This window comes from Polypterus senegalus, chromosome 1, assembly GCF_016835505.1.
Source record: "Polypterus senegalus isolate Bchr_013 chromosome 1, ASM1683550v1, whole genome shotgun sequence".
Lineage (NCBI taxonomy): Eukaryota > Metazoa > Chordata > Cladistia > Polypteriformes > Polypteridae > Polypterus > Polypterus senegalus.
This window is the reverse complement of record NC_053154.1, coordinates 187,775,649-187,791,459: the sequence shown is the minus strand read 5'-3', so window position 1 is coordinate 187,791,459 and position 15,811 is coordinate 187,775,649. Positions and strand designations below refer to the sequence as shown.

General features: G+C 38.5%; 1 protein-coding gene across 2 annotated transcripts in view; it reads left to right on the top strand.

Moving 5' to 3' along the window:
* The first annotated feature begins 738 nt into the window (after positions 1–738).
* LOC120536227 (phospholipase A and acyltransferase 1-like) overlaps positions 739–15,811 on the top strand; it is a 39,196-nt gene continuing 24,123 nt past the window's right edge. Inside the window, exons 1-2 of one of the 2 annotated variants that reach the window (XM_039764559.1) lie at positions 739–924; positions 4,145–4,292. The gene's annotated coding sequence lies outside the window, so the exon portion shown is untranslated. The remainder of the gene's footprint in view (positions 925–4,144; positions 4,293–15,811) is intronic. The other variant, XM_039764563.1, reaches the window with a different exon arrangement.

The window sequence follows — 15,811 nt, the reverse complement described above, 5'->3', positions numbered from 1 at the left end:
TTCAGTTGGCCAACATTTCTAAAAATCCTTTTTTTGCATTGGTCTTAATTGATATTCTAATTAAGTAGAGCCGAATAATCCAGTCAAGGAGCTTTTGAATTCAGCCGAGTGAAAAATGACGGCTGTCCGATTAACTGCGATTTTAGTTCCCTCTCCTTTCTCTTTCTCATATCACTTTTCGGAAGGAAGTCAGTTTCGTAGTTTTTATGAACAGTTCGAAAGTGCCTTTCCACATTTTCCTTCTTTGGAATAGCAATGATAGATGGACAGATTAGACAAACGCACTTCGATTGTGACATTGTGAGAAAAAAAATCCTCTTCCAATTCCACATCCAGCCCATACCCTCCCCAAACATTTTTTTGAAATCCCTTCTTTAGTCGATATAAATTGGAAGGCTAACTAGATCACAGCCAGAGTTTTGCAGTAGCTCGCGCATTTGATCGTGCGTGCGGGATGATCGGTGTGTTAGAAGACAAGAGATCTGAGACTGGCCGTCCTGTATGTCAATCAAGTGGCAAATGCCATAGGGAGGATATATGATAGACTAACGTTAAAAAAAATTTTTTTGAATGCAACGCGATCTACCTGCACTACCTTTGCGATCTACCGGTCGATCGCGATCGACGCATTAGGCACCCCTGATTTTAGTTATTAAAATGCAAAAAACAGCGCCCTCCTCTGCCTACTCCCATTGGCTGTCTCACCGCGACTCCCACTTCCACATTTCCGGTCGCGTTACAGGGGCGGATATGAAAACCTAAACCGGCCCTAACTCAGCTCGTGTATGTGCCCGCCCCATTTATAAAGTCTACACGTGTGTGCAGTGCTTTTACTTACAGAAACTACGTAGCCCTCTTCAAGTAGCAACGAGGTCCTTGGGAAAGACAACAGCGTTGAGGAGTGAACTTTACAGCCTGACTCAAGTATGTATTTTTAGAAAGTCCTAGGCAATACGTTGGTAACACATAAAGAAAATGGAACTTTTCAGTTTTTAAAAGTAATACTTCCGAATCCAGATCTCTAAGTGTCATTTTAATTTCACAATTTTGATTTTAATATCGGGATTACACTTTTCTGTTTGTTCATTGGAGAGTATGTATCATGTGGTTTGAATGTGTTTTAAAATAAAGTAAGTCGGTTGTGATAGATTTCCCTTAAACGACACGCAACGTTTATACTTTCTTATTACTGCTATATATATTTTTACTTCTGGGTGTTTATGTTGTGATAGTTTTAATATGTTTCCATAGTGCACTGTAGTGTTACGGAAATTTGAGGTTGTTTTGGTGTTTTCTGAGCCTGCTTTTTGCTGAATAGGGTGTGATTGAAATGAACGTCTCTCCACTTAGATTTCATATTTCTGTCTTTGAAGGCATACTATATTATTACTACATTATTAAAACATATACATATCCCCTTACTGGCCTTGGTATTCATTTTCTTCAATTGACATTGTAGTGTAATATATTCTAACAAAGTGGCTCCAGAACAGTTTAAAAGTGATGTTAAAAAATTAATTCAAATAAAACATATTGCATTAACTAATCATGGTTCATTTGCTAAAAGTTTGCCCAATCTTTAATCCTATGACTTCTTTAATCATACAACATTTGCTTCCTGTCTAAATTCAATTGGACTACAAATTGTGTTGAAGTTTGTCAGTGGATGTATTCTTTTTTTCTTGCTACTATACCCTTGATCAGTCCTTTCTCCATCATATCCCTCCACATACAGTTCCCCCACCTCAGCATGTTTTCCCTTAGACCTTCCTCGTATGACAGGACTTCTCTATATTCTTTCAGTCATTGTTATACCACTCCTGCCCTGCTTTTAACCTCTTCATTGCTCAGCCTGTCCATTAATGGATTACTCCACCCAAAAATATGTAAAATCTCATGTTTTTATTGAAAATGAACAAAACTAAATTCCTGATACATTACTTCAATGGAGATATAGCTTAAACAACCAGATTAGCAACCACAGTGAAAACTTACATGGAAAAAATTCAGGTTACTCGTGTTGCATAATGCAAATGTCCAGTCATGTACACAAAATCCCAAACACCCGTATTTTGACTAAACGTCTTTTCAATAAACCAGAAAATGCTCTCTTCCAAGAAACGGGAACATGTTCAAATGGAAACAACCTGAGATTGAAGGCTGTGTCTTTTAATATGTATATGCTAATTCTTCAAGCAATATTCAGTACTTTTTGCTCCAGATTTTATCCAGAGGTTGTTTAACTCAGTTGAACCACAGTGATAGAACAGTATTGGGCTTTGCTTGACTGATTCAGTTTCTCATTAAAGCGATTTGTTTTTTCAGCTCATCAGGCTTTCTCTCACAGTGGCAGGGTGAATATTAATGCATTCAAGATTTTTTTTGTTTTTTCTTAATTACTTTAGATAGTTTCTATAATTATTATTTAGTTTTGAAAGTACAGAATAAATTATGAAGTGCATTAGCATTGTTTTTTTTAAAGTTAAAATAAACATGTAAAACGTTCCTAACAAACTCTCATAACTTCACTCACAATTAATAGGCTATTTAGAGCTGGAGCCCTTTTTCAGCAAAATTGGAACACTGGTAGGACAGTATTATGCATATGCTCACAATTATTTCTGCTCAATGTCACCATTTAATCTGACACTCATGTCTTTTGGGTAGTTTCTCCCTTTTTTCACCACTTAAGTGCTAACTTTCATAAATCTTGAAACTAATTGTTAAAGATCTGTTCCACTTACAGATTTGGTTATTATTTTCATTACCATTAATTGAGTGGGCTTACTTGTTGTTCGATAGTGTCTGAAGTGAGGTTGAAGTATTAATGACTATTTAAGCCCAAGTCTGATCTTAGTGCACAGTCTATACCTGTAGTTTGTGTTTAGCACAATGCGGGTAGAAAATCCACATAAAGAAGTAGGTGATTGTCAATGGAAATTGCACCTTGAGAACATTGTGTGTAAAATATATATCACTAAACTGGTGATAGACGCAACACAAATATGTGATTTGCCAGTTAACAAAATAGAAGCCCCCTATTGGCCCATCAGCAATTAAGAATTACTGTCCTGTCCTCTCTTCTCTGTTTCTGTCAAATACATTACACTGGAGAACATACTTTTAGTTTACAGACAACTCTCTTTATTTTTCTTGGATAACAAGTTCTGAAGTCCTCTTTATTCCGGTTTTACAAAGGCCATTTCACAAAGGTTGTTGTGCATTAAGTGACACGTACTCTTCATTCTGCTACTCTCTCTAGTGTCTTTATTCTTCTAATCATTTTATTAGCATTTGGCAACATTTACAGCTCCCTTCTTGCATGTTCCTTGCAGATTCTGCTTTGGACTTGTTCAAGTCCTAACTTTCTGACTGGGATTTCTGTTTTTTCATGGTCGATTGATCTGTCCTCCTTGAAGCTCTCCTTAGGTATGCTTCAAGGAATAAGTAACAGTCCTACTTCTTTTGTCTACAGTCATTTCCTAAACACGTATTTCTTCTTATAGTCTCTTCCACCACCTTGGCAAAGGTGATGCACATTTCTTTTTATCATTTTAATTTTTAATCCGAAAGGTTTCAGCCAACAGATAGATCTCCAACTGCCCCTTTTACCATCTCATGGTGGATGAATGGACATCATCCTAATGTTAACTACACCAAATTCAATATCTTCTACTTGCGTCTTGCTTTTTCAACTGAAGATTTTTCTCTAAACATTCTCCTTGATGACGTCATCCTGTTTGGACTTTGGTGACCCTGGATGGTTCTCCCTCTTTCAATTGGCACATTTCTTCCCTAACTGAATTATGTGATTTCTTTCTAACTGAATTATGTCCTTTCTTTCTTTCTTTCTTTCTTTCTTTCTTTCTTTCTTTCTTTCTTTCTTTCATACAGTTCAACCCTTTTTCACACTTCACATAAGTCTTCCTTGAGGATATTTTTCCTTTCTGGTTGAATTATTACAATTATGTCGTGGAAGATTTTCAAACAACTGCTATCAGTCCTCTCTGGCTCTCACAGACCCCAGCTGCTCAGCTGTATTTTCTCTTTTCTTTATTACACCAATTCATCCTTTGATTCACCCTTTCCCATGGCTTTCAGTTATAGCTAGAACCCAATTTAAAACTCTTGTCTTGATCTACAGGTTCTTGTATGGTTCTGCTCGTCAACAGCTCTACATATTACTTCAAGAAATCATGATAAACTGCAAGATAGTTCTCCATTCTCACTCTGAAGCACTGGAATAAGCCTCCCAAGACTATCTGCACTACTATCCAACTACCAATGTTCAGGTGCCTTTTGAGGAGTCATCTATTTTAAAATGTATCTTGGAATGTCTTAGACTTTCTGCTCCTCAGCTGTCCTCTACACCTATACTGACCCTGTCAGCCAGCAAACATCTTTGATGTTGTTTCAGTTCTATTTTGTTATCTAGCCTTGGGATGAGCTAAACAATAGTACTACACATTTATGTGCATAACTTTAAATTTTGTTCTCTGTTACTTGGTAAATGTGTACTTTCTAATTAATCAAATTACATGCATTATGGTGTTTTTTTATAAGCTGCCTTGTATTAAAGTCTTTGGTAATTTAATAATAATATAAAGTAATGTGGTAATAGGTCAGATTATGACAATGTATTTTGTGTGATATTCATCGGGCATCTTGTCTTCAGATACAACTGTTTCTCTACACTGAGTGATCTTGTGCGATATGTAGACTGCAATGATCAATTTCACATACTGCATACTGCATTGTTGTAGACAGTGGTCTGTCCAAAGGTGGAAGGAGAAGGAATGATAGTAACAGACCAGGAGATGAATTAGTGTCAAAAAGCCAGAAGTAACCAAAAAAAGTTTTCTATTGCCAAAGCCAAAACAAAAATAAAAAGGAGCAGTTGACAGGGAAATCTAAAGATATCAGAAACAAGAAATCAAAAAGAAATGTGCATAAAGCTCTTTATTTTCTTCGATGATAAACTACCTGTCTAGCTAGTATTTAAAGTGTTGCAGTGATGACTTTTGAAACTTCACTACCCAAAAATGGTGTCCTGAACATGAAACACACAACATGGGGGTACCCACAAACAAAATGGTTTTGTGAAAACAATAATAAAATACAATGTACTTATTTCCATAAGCTGGGAAGACTTAAAATAGCCCAGAAATGTTTCATAGTATTGAAACCTCTGAACACGTATAACTTTATAATAATATATATTATAATAACTTTGTTATTATTCCCATAATAATTTTTTAAAGGTTAATACTCATAAATGTCCACAGTGAAGATCAATCAGTGTTCTATACCTCTCTGTGATCTGTGTATTTAATCAGTTTATCAGTCTTGCTTTTTGCTTTCATTACTGTGCTACACCAGTCCATGAGAAAGTAATGTAGTACTGTGTGGTGCTCTGTAGCATCAACTCCATGTATTACGGCCACTGTAATGTGCTGGAGTGGTGGAGCACCACAACTGCTGACCTGCTTATCCATGGGATTTTTCAGTTTTATCCCTTCATGACTTTCCACTCTCCAGACGTCTAACAATACTTGGACAATGACCTTGGCTAACACAGAGTGAAAGAGAGAGTATGTCCTGACCACTACAGAAAAATGTACCCTTTCCATATTCATGTAGTAGAGCTTTGCCAGTTGTACCTGACATGGATGGAGTAAAAAATCTATTTTACAAGACAAGTATAACATTTTTATTTGTTTTGTTGTTGGTTTTTTCCTTTCCATAGTACATTTCCCAACATTTAACTTTGTCAACCTGTGAAGCTAATGTGCTCTGCTAGACACAATTGATCAAAGTTAGTACTGAAATGCAGAATATATGAGGCTGTGTTTCATGCTTTTATGTGTCAAGTTAAATTGCTTCTTAGCTGATTAAACTTGTAATTATTCAGGTAACTGAAGCACATGTATCAGTACAGAGTAAGAAGTTACAGGGTAACCATTACTGGCATAGTGGACAGAAAATTATGCTTTTGTGTTTACCTGTGGTGGACTACAGTCAAAACATTAAGAAGTAAACTTGCTTTGAAAAGCCATATCACAACTTCCTTGTCACTTTTCCTACCAAAAATAGTTTTACCATCCATTTCCTTTAACCTGCGGTGGGCTGGCACCCTGCCCAAGGTTTGTTTCCTGCCTTGCGCCCTGTGTTGGCTGGGATTGGGTCCAGCAGACCCCCTTGACCCTGTAGTTAGGATATAGTGGGTTGGATAGTGGATGGATGGATTTCCTTTAACATTGCTCTTTTTGCTTTCTGTTAACTTTAGGACATTTTTCTCCAGGTCTGTGTACCTTCAGCTGTCCTTTATCATCCAGGACAGTAGTATAAAGTGCCTTCTCAACATACACAACAGCATGAAATCATCATGTTCTGATTTTGTTCCCACAAGTATATTTGAATTTTGCTTTATGATATATAGTAATGTAGGAGGTCTTGCAGTGTTTTGGTGTCTATAGACCTGTCTCTTTAACATCTGTCATAATGAAAGCGTTTGAACAACTCATCAACTTCCTGTCTAATTAAACTCAATATTTACCAGTTTACCTGCAAGGCAAATAGATCACCAGAGGACAGCATGTTCCTGGAACTTCATGACATTCTTCAATATCTAGAAACACAGCTTTGTCTTTAGCAGAATTATTCCCCAGAAGCATTTTAACACAGAGACAGACTTTATATTAGATACTGTTTTTTCTTTCTGATTGGAAATCTGGAGCATAACATATATATGCTGTTCGTCTTCAGCACAGGTTCCACAAAAGGTTGGCGTTAATCATAACTCCTTTATTTAATGTGTATGGATGACAGCATTTCATATATTTCTGTAAGAATGATCACCTTTTCAGATGACAGCATTCTCGTCAGTGTCCTTACAAATTACAAGGAGTCCGAGTCAAATCAATGTTATTGTGTGAAATTAGTACAACAAATGATGTAACCTATTAATTAAATGTTTGTAAAATAAAAAAAAAAACAGTGATGGACTTCGAATGTGGCTAAAAAAGCATTACCACTTTATACACCAATAACCAGTTTATAAAGGGATTGTAGAATTTGATATTTGTGGACGCAACCATCAACACATCTTTAACATATGTAGGATGTGTGAGGGATCTCTGTGCCACCTTACATCCGTGACTCCATAACCATGAATAATATAGAATTTATGAATCTGCAAAAAGTCTACAGTAAATAACGTTTACTTTCTCTGTGGTAGTTTCAACTATTTTTCAACAAGTAACCCAAACACACCTGCTGCAATAAACCAAATAATGCAGGTTATTCATAACATAATGATATGTCTTGGGTATGACATTAAACTACATCCAGCCCTGCAAGTAGTCCTCCAACTTGCAAGGAAAGCTTGGGGGTTAGTGGTACGTGCAGCCACCGTAAAAATATTCACGGCGCTCCAAAACGGCAAATGGGACTCCTTTCTACTCTCCACAGGACTATCTCTGCTGTAGCTGCCCATAGGAAGGCTGCTTGCATTATGAAGGGGATGGAGGAAAGCACTGAGGAGCCTAATCCCCAGAAAAGCCAAAACTGCCGGAGATCCAATGGGGTCAGGCCTGTTGGGGATTGGAACTGGTGTTGTGCTGAGGCATCACCTGCTGCACGGCAGCACTCAGGTCCCAATTTGAGGCAGCTCATCCAGGTACGCATGTGGGACTTCTTGACTCTCCGGCATGAGAACCATCTTCCTCTGCTTTTGGAGGAGCTTTATAAATTATGCATTTGAGTTGCGGGGTTCTCTGAGGTATTTAGACCTGGGATTGGCCAGATGTCTGTAGGTGGGTACACCTTTTATTGTTCTGGTCACTCTGATGGCTGTCATACTCGGTAAAGGTCAGCTTCCAGCTTCCTGAGTCACATCGTTGGAGTTGGTACTCCAATACTGGTGGTGCAGTAAAGGAGATCAATTACATCATCATGGGTGGACATTGGGGTCCACTATAGAACCACAGGGTCTATAGAAGTGCCCAGTTTGTGAATTTGTTGCTGCTGTGAAGATCCAGCTTAGCTTCAGTAGGCTACCACCTACTAAGAAAAAGAGACTGGACCTGGCCAGACTTGTTTCTAATGAGTTTGCACTCATGTATGAGGAACTTGCAGACTTGGGTCCAGTTGCCAAAACTAATGTGATGTGGGAGACCATCTATGACAAGACCCTGCTATATGGAGCACAGTTATGGCCAGGCTTAGAGGAGAGAGAGCATGTTGAGAGCATAGCTCTGGTGTTTACAATGGGTTATATAAAAAAGAGTTGATGTTTTGCCATTGGTTTCTTAGGTCCAACCTGATGTGCTGACGTCTGAGGTTTGAGCCCCAACTAGGGTGAAACACGTGTTTTGTAGTCTTTGTAATATTCGGCAAGTATTGTGTCGCATATCTATGAATCTGGTTCTTGCAACTTAGAAGACCTGGTGAATGTTTGCCGACTGCTGACCAGCCACAAGTGTTGCCTGGCAAGTAACCATCCAAATAATCAGATTACAAATCAGGCTTATGAATATACATAGCATCTCAATTGGATTCAGGTCAGGTCTTTGACTAGGCCACTCCAAAGTCTTCATTTTGTTTTTCTTCACCCATTCAGAGGTGGATTTGCTGGTGTGTTTTAGGTCATTGTCCTGTTGCAGCACCAAGATCGCTTCAGCTTGAGTTGACGAACAGATGGCGGACATTCTCCTTCAGGATTTTTTGGTAGACAGTAGAATTCATGGTTCCATCTATCACAGCAAGCCTTCCAGGTCCTGAAGCAGCAAAACAACCCCAGACCATCACACTACCACCACCATATTTTACTGTTGGTATGATGTTCTTTTTCTGAAATGTTGTGTTCCTTTTACGCCAGATGTAACGGGACATTTGCCTTCCAAAACTTTTGTCTCATCAGTCCACAAGGTATTTTCCCAAAGTCTTGGCAATCATTGAGATGTTTCTTAGCAAAATTGAGACGAGCCTAATGTTCTTTTTGCTTAACAGTAGTTTACGTCTTGGAAATCTGCCATGCAGGCCGTTTTTGCCCAGTCTCTTTCTTATGGTGGAGTCGTGAACACTGACCTTAATTGAGGCAAGTGAGGCCTGCAGTTCTTTAGACGTTGTCCCGGGGTCTTTTGTGATCTCTCGGATGAGTCGTCTCTGCGCTCTTGGGGTAATTTTGGTCGGCTGGCCACTCCTGGGAAGGTTCACCACTGTTCCATGTTTTTTCCATTTGTGGATAATGGCTCTCACTGTGGTTCGCTGGAGTCCCAAAGCTTTAAAATGGCTTTATAACCTTTACCAGACTGATAGATCTCAATTACTTCTGTTCTCATTTGTTCCTGAATTTCTTTGGATCTTGGCATGATGTCTAGCTTTTGAGGTGCTTTTGGTCTACTTCTCTGTGTCAGGCAGCTCCTATTTAAGTGATTTCTTGACTGAAACAGGTGTGGCAGTAATCAGGCCTGGGGTGGCTACGAAATTGAACTCAGGTGTGATACACCACAGTTAGGTTATTTTTTAACAAGGGGCAATATATTTATATACAGGGGTAGGCAAAAGTACAACAACATTTATTTATATAGCACATTTTCATACAAAAAGTAGCTCAAAGTGCTTTACATAATGAAGAATAGAAAAATAAAAGACACAGTAAGAACAACATTAAATAACATAGAATAGGAGTAAGGTCCGATGGCCAGGGTGGACAGAAAAAACAAAAAAAACTCCAGACAGCTGGAGAAAAAAAATAAAATCTGCAGGGATTCCAGACCATTAGACTGCCCAGTCCCTTCTAAGCAGACACTCATTTTAGGATCTGAGGTTACGATTTGGAATATAAGGTGTCAGACATTCCGATATATAAGATGGGGTGAGATTATTTAAGGCTTTATAAACCATAAGCAGAATTTTAAAGTCAATCCTGAATGACACAGGTAACCAGTGTAGTGACATCAAAACTGGAGAAATGTGCTGGATTTTCTTTTCCTAGTTAGGATTCTAGCAGCTGCATTCTGCACTAGTTGCAAACGATTTATGTCTTTTTTGGGTAGTCCTGAGAAGAGTGTGTTACAGTAATCTAGTCGACTGAAAACAAAGCGTGAACTAATTTCTCAGCATCTTTCAGTGATATAAGAGGTCTAACTTTAGCTATGTTTCTTAAGTGAAAAAATGCTGTCCTAGTGATCTGATTAATATGCGATTTAAAATTCAGATTACAATCAACAATTACCTCTAAGCTTTTTACCTCCGTCTTGACTTTTAATTCTAATGTATCCAGTTTATTTCTAATAGCCTCATTGTATCCATTATTGCCAATCACTAAAATTTCAGTTTTCTCTTTATTTAACTTGAGAAAGTTACTATTCATCCATTCTGAGATACAAGTCAGACATTGTGTTAGTGAATCCAGAGAATCAGTGTCATCAGGTACTATTGATAAGTACAGCTGTGTGTCATCAGCATAGCTGTGGTAGCTCACGTTGTGCCCTGAGATAATCTGACCTAACGGAAGCATGTAGATTGAGAAGAGCAGGGGACCCAGGATAGAGCCTTGTGGAACACCATATTGGATATCATGTGTCTTTGAGTTGTAATTACCACAACTAACAAAAATTTTCTCCCTGTCAGGTAGGATTCAAACCAATTTAAGACACTGCCAGAGAGGCCCACCCATTGACTAAGGCGATTTCTAAGAATATTATGATCAATGGTGTCAAATGCAGCACTCAGATCTAAGAGGATGAGAACAGATAAATGGCCTCTGTCTGCATTCACCCAAATCATTTACTACTTTAACGAGTGCAGTTTCTGTGCTGTGATTTGTTCTAAAACCCGACTGAAATTTATCAAGAATAGCATGTTTATTTAGGTGGTCATTTAACTGCATAATGACTGCCTTCTCCAGAACTTTACTTAAGAAAGGCAGGTTAGAGATGGGTCTAAAATTTTCAAGAGCGAGGGTCAAGATTATGTTTCTTAAGTAGGGGTTTAACTACAGCAGTCTTAAGACAGTCTGGGAAGACCCCCATACCTAATGACGAATTTACTATGTCAAGAACATTATCAATTACGCCTGATACTTCTTTGAAAAACCTTGTTGGTATTGGGTCAAGGAGCAGGTGGAGGGTTTTAATTGAGATATTATTTTTGTAAATCAGGTAAATCTATCCTAGTGAAAGAGTTTAATTTGTTTATAACAGGATGCTGGGGTTTAGGAGGATCCTTAGTGTTGGGGAGATATACTATGTTATTTCTAATATCATTAATTTTTGATTGAAAAATACAGCATAGCCTCACAGGTTTTACTGGAAGTACTTAGGAGGCATTCCTTTGAGTTACCTGGGTTTAGTAGGCGATCAATTGTAGAAAATAAGACTCTGGGATTACTAGCATTGTTATTTATAATCTTAGAGAAATAGCAGCGCTCTCAAGACGGACAGTGTTATTGTATTCTGTTATTTTAACTTTTAATATTTCATAGTGGATAGTTAGTTTAGTCTTCCTCCATTTACGCTCAGCTCTACGGCATGTTCTCTTTAAATCAGACACTCTTTGGGTCTTCCATGGTATAACAATGCTAGAAGATCTTTTCAGGTGCAACTATGTCAACAGCAGCTCTCACTTTAGTATTAAATCTTTCCACCTTACTATTTACATTATCCTCGCTATTATAGTTGGCACTATAAACGGACTGATTGCTTAGAATGTTTGTAAGTTTTAAAGCTGCTGCTGAGTCAAAGAAGCGTTTTTAACAATATGCTTCTCATGGTGTTTTTATCATTATTTCTATATTAAAAGTAGAAGAAAATGGTCTGATAGACCAATATCAATGATCTGCTTTATATCAACTTTCAGTCCTTTAGTAATCACTAAGTCTAACGTATGACCTGCTTTATGTGTAGGCTGATTTACGAGCTGTCTCAAATCAAAAGAATCCAGGAGGTTCATAAATTCTTTTACTTTTAGATCACACTGATTATCTATATGAAAATTAAAGTCGCAACTATTAGGAGTGTGTCATAGTTCGTAATTAAAATTGACATTAAGTCAGAGAATTCCTCAAAAAGGCGTTAATTTTGGAGGTCTATACACGGATAATACTAGAACTTGAGAATCTCCATGGATAACAACGCGAGATACTCAAAGGACTTGAACTTACCAAAACTGACATCTTTACATTTTAAACGGCTCGAGTAAATGTTTGCCAAGCCACCCCCCCTTTTTCCCTGGCGGTCTGCACGAGTAAAACTGTAATCCGGAGGCAGATTCGATTAAAACAGCGCCGTCTGAGTTAAGCCACGTTTCACTTAGTGCAATAAAATCTATTTTTTTATCACTAATAAGATCGTTGATAAAAAAACGTTTTGTTAGATAAAGCTCTAACATTTAATAGAGCCATATTTAATGTTTCGGAGGGGCAGAGATGAATACTATGCGTTATTGATATTTGGAATAGGAACTAAATTATTTTATTAGCGCGCTCTGTGTGTATTTTTTGTTTAATCTGTGATCTGTTTTAATAGTTTTAATACATTGTTCCTCTAAAATAGTAATTTTAATTAGATTATTGGAGTTTATGCCGTATTGCCTAGATTTTCTACGTGCATTGAGATTGCTTATTACAGTATTAATGTTGTGCACTTTAACGGAATATTCTATTAACAGGCCATCTCGCTTGAAGAAACGCGGCTTTCCAAAAAGAGATTCCAGTTGTTGATGAAACCGATGTCTTGTTTCTTGCAGAAACCTTGTAGCCAGTTGTTCAATCCTAGCAGATGACTGTAGTACTCGTTGGATCGTCTGACGAGAGGTAGTGGACCCGAAAGGAAGATCTTTGCCGATGGGGTCCTCTCCTTCGTGTCTTTAATCAAAGCTGCAAAGTCAGCCTTGAGGATTTCTGATTGTCGGTGCCTTATATCATTTACGCCGGCATGCAAAACGATTGCTCTAACTGCCCTCTCCTTGTGCTTCTCGTAGATCGTCTCATCACATCTCGGACACGAGCACCGGGAAAACAAGAAACAAACGATTTTCCATTAGAGCATGCAATATTAAGGTTTCTAACAATAGAATCACCTACCACTATTACATCACCAGGGGCTGAGGGCTAACTGGGGACGTGGAGAGGGTCGAACCGGTTCTGAGTTAAAAGTAGGTTTGTATGGAAAAGACAAGCAGGTTATGATTATTACAAATGCTTTAACTTTAAGAAGACAAATAATACAAATAAAGAAAGCAATAAATAATAATGGAAGAATAAATCCTATGTTTTGTGTACTCACAACTATGAACCTAGTTTTGGCCTGTTTATATATAGATAGATATATATATAGATAGATACAGTGCATCCGGAAAGTATTCACAGCACATCACTTTTTCCACATTTTGTTATGTCACAGCCTTATTTCCAAATGGATTAAATTCATTTTTTTCCTCAGAATTCTACACACAGCACCCCATAATGACAACGTGAAAAAAGTTTACTTGAGATTTTTGCAAATTTATTAAAAAGAAAAAAAATGAGAAAGCAGATGTACATAAGTATTCACAGCCTTTGCCATGAAGCTCAAAATTGAGCTCAGGTGCATCCTGTTTCCCCTGATCATCCTTGAGATGTTTCTGCAGCTTAATTGGAGTCCACCTCTGGTAAATTCAGTTGATTGGACATGATTTGGAAAGGCACACACCTGTCTATATAAGGTCCCACTGTTGTCAGTTCATGTCAGAGCACAAACCAAGCATGAAGTCAAAGGAATTGTCTGTAGACCTCCGAGACAGGATTGTCACAAGGCACAAATCTGTGGAAGGTTACAGAAATATTTCTGCTTCTTTGAAGATCCCAATGAGCACAGTGGACTCCATCATCTGTAAGTGGAAGAAGTTTGAAACCACCAGGACTCTTCCTAGAGCTGGCCGGCCATCTAAACTGAGTGATCTGGGGAGAAGGGCCTTAGTCAGGGAGGTGATTAAGAACCTGATGGTCACTCTGGCAGAACTCCAGAGGTCCTCTGTGAAGAGAGAGAAACCTTCCAGAAGGAAATCCATCTCTGCAGCAATCCACCAATCAGGCCTGTATGGTAGACTCGCCAGATGGAAGCCACTCCTTAGTAAAAGGCACATGGCAGCCTGCCTGGAGTTTTCCAAAAGGTACCAGAAGGACTCTCAGGCCATGAGAAACAAAATTCTCTGGTCTGATTAGACAAAGATTGAACTCTTTGGTGTGAATGCCAGGCGTCACGTTTGGAGGAAACCAGGCACCACTCATCACCAGGCCAATACCATCCCTACAGTGAAGCATGGTGGTGGCAGCATCATGCTGTGGGGATGTTTTTTAGCGACAGGAACTGGGAGACTAGTCAGGATAAAGGGAAAGATGACTGCAGCAATGTACAGAGACATCCTAGATGAAAATCTTTCAGCAGGACAATGACCCTAAGCACACAGCCAGGATATCAAAGGAGTGTCTTCAGGACAACTCTGTGAATGTCCTTGTGTGGCCCAGCCATAGCCCAGATTTGAATCCAATTGAACATCTCTGGAGAGATCTTTAAATGGCTGTGCACCGACGCTTCCCATCCAACCTGATGGAGCTTGAGAGGTGCATCAAAGAGGAATGGGTGAAACTGGCCAAGGATAGGTGTGCCAAGCTTGTGGCATCATATTCAAAAAGACTTGAAGCTGTATTTGCTGCCAAAGGTGCATCGACAAAGTATTGAGCAAAGACTGTGAATACTTATATACATGTGATTTCTCAGTTTTATTATTTTTAATAAATTTGCAAAAACCTCAAGTAAACTTTTTTCACTTTGTCATTATAGGGTGTTGTGTGTAGATTTCTGAGGAAAAAAAATAATTTAATCCATTTTGGAATAAGGCTGTAACATGACCAACTGTGGAAAAAGTGATGCGCTGTAAATACTTTCCGGATGCACTACACTGTGTGCACAATTATTAGGCAAGTTGTATTTTTGAGGATTAATTTTAATATGGAACAAACACAGTGCTATCAGTCAATCCAAAATGTTGTTAAACCTGAAACCTGAATGTTTCACAACGGAAATGTGAGTGTGAACATCATCAGGGGAATACATATGCGCGCACAATTATTAGGCAACTATTAGTGTGCAGATTTATTATGCAACTAAAGGAAAAATGAAAATTTTCCCATCTCACTTGTTTATTTTCATCTGTTTTAGTGAGAATAATAAACAAACACCTCAAAATTTACAAATAAACATCTCTGACATTTCAAAAAAAATAAATCAATCAATCAATGACCAATATAGCCACCCTTCTTTCCAATAACAGTCATAAGCCTTTCCATTCATGGAGTCTGTCAGTTTCTTGATCTGTTGACGATCAGCTTTTTTGTGGAGCAGTGACTACAGCCTCCCAGACACTCTTCAGAGAGGTGTATTGTTTTTCTCCCGTAAATCTAGCGTTTAAGAAGTGCCCACAAGTTCTCGATAGGGTTTAGGTCAGATGAGGAAGGGGCCATGTCATTATTCCTTCATCTTTAAGGCCTTTACTGGCTGGCCACGCAGTGAGAACCGATGCAAGTGATGGAGCATTGGCCTGCATACAAATCATGGTCTTTTCCTGTATCACTGTTTGAAGAAAGTGTCTTGAAAAACTGGCAGTAGGTTTGGGAGTTGATTTTGAGTTCATCTTCAATGCAAAAGGTCCAACTAGCTCATCTTTAAAAATACCAGCTCATACCAGTACCCCACCTCCACATTGGAGTGGAGCTCTGTGCCCATTACTGATCCACAGGTCCATCCATCTGGTCCATCAAGAGTCACTC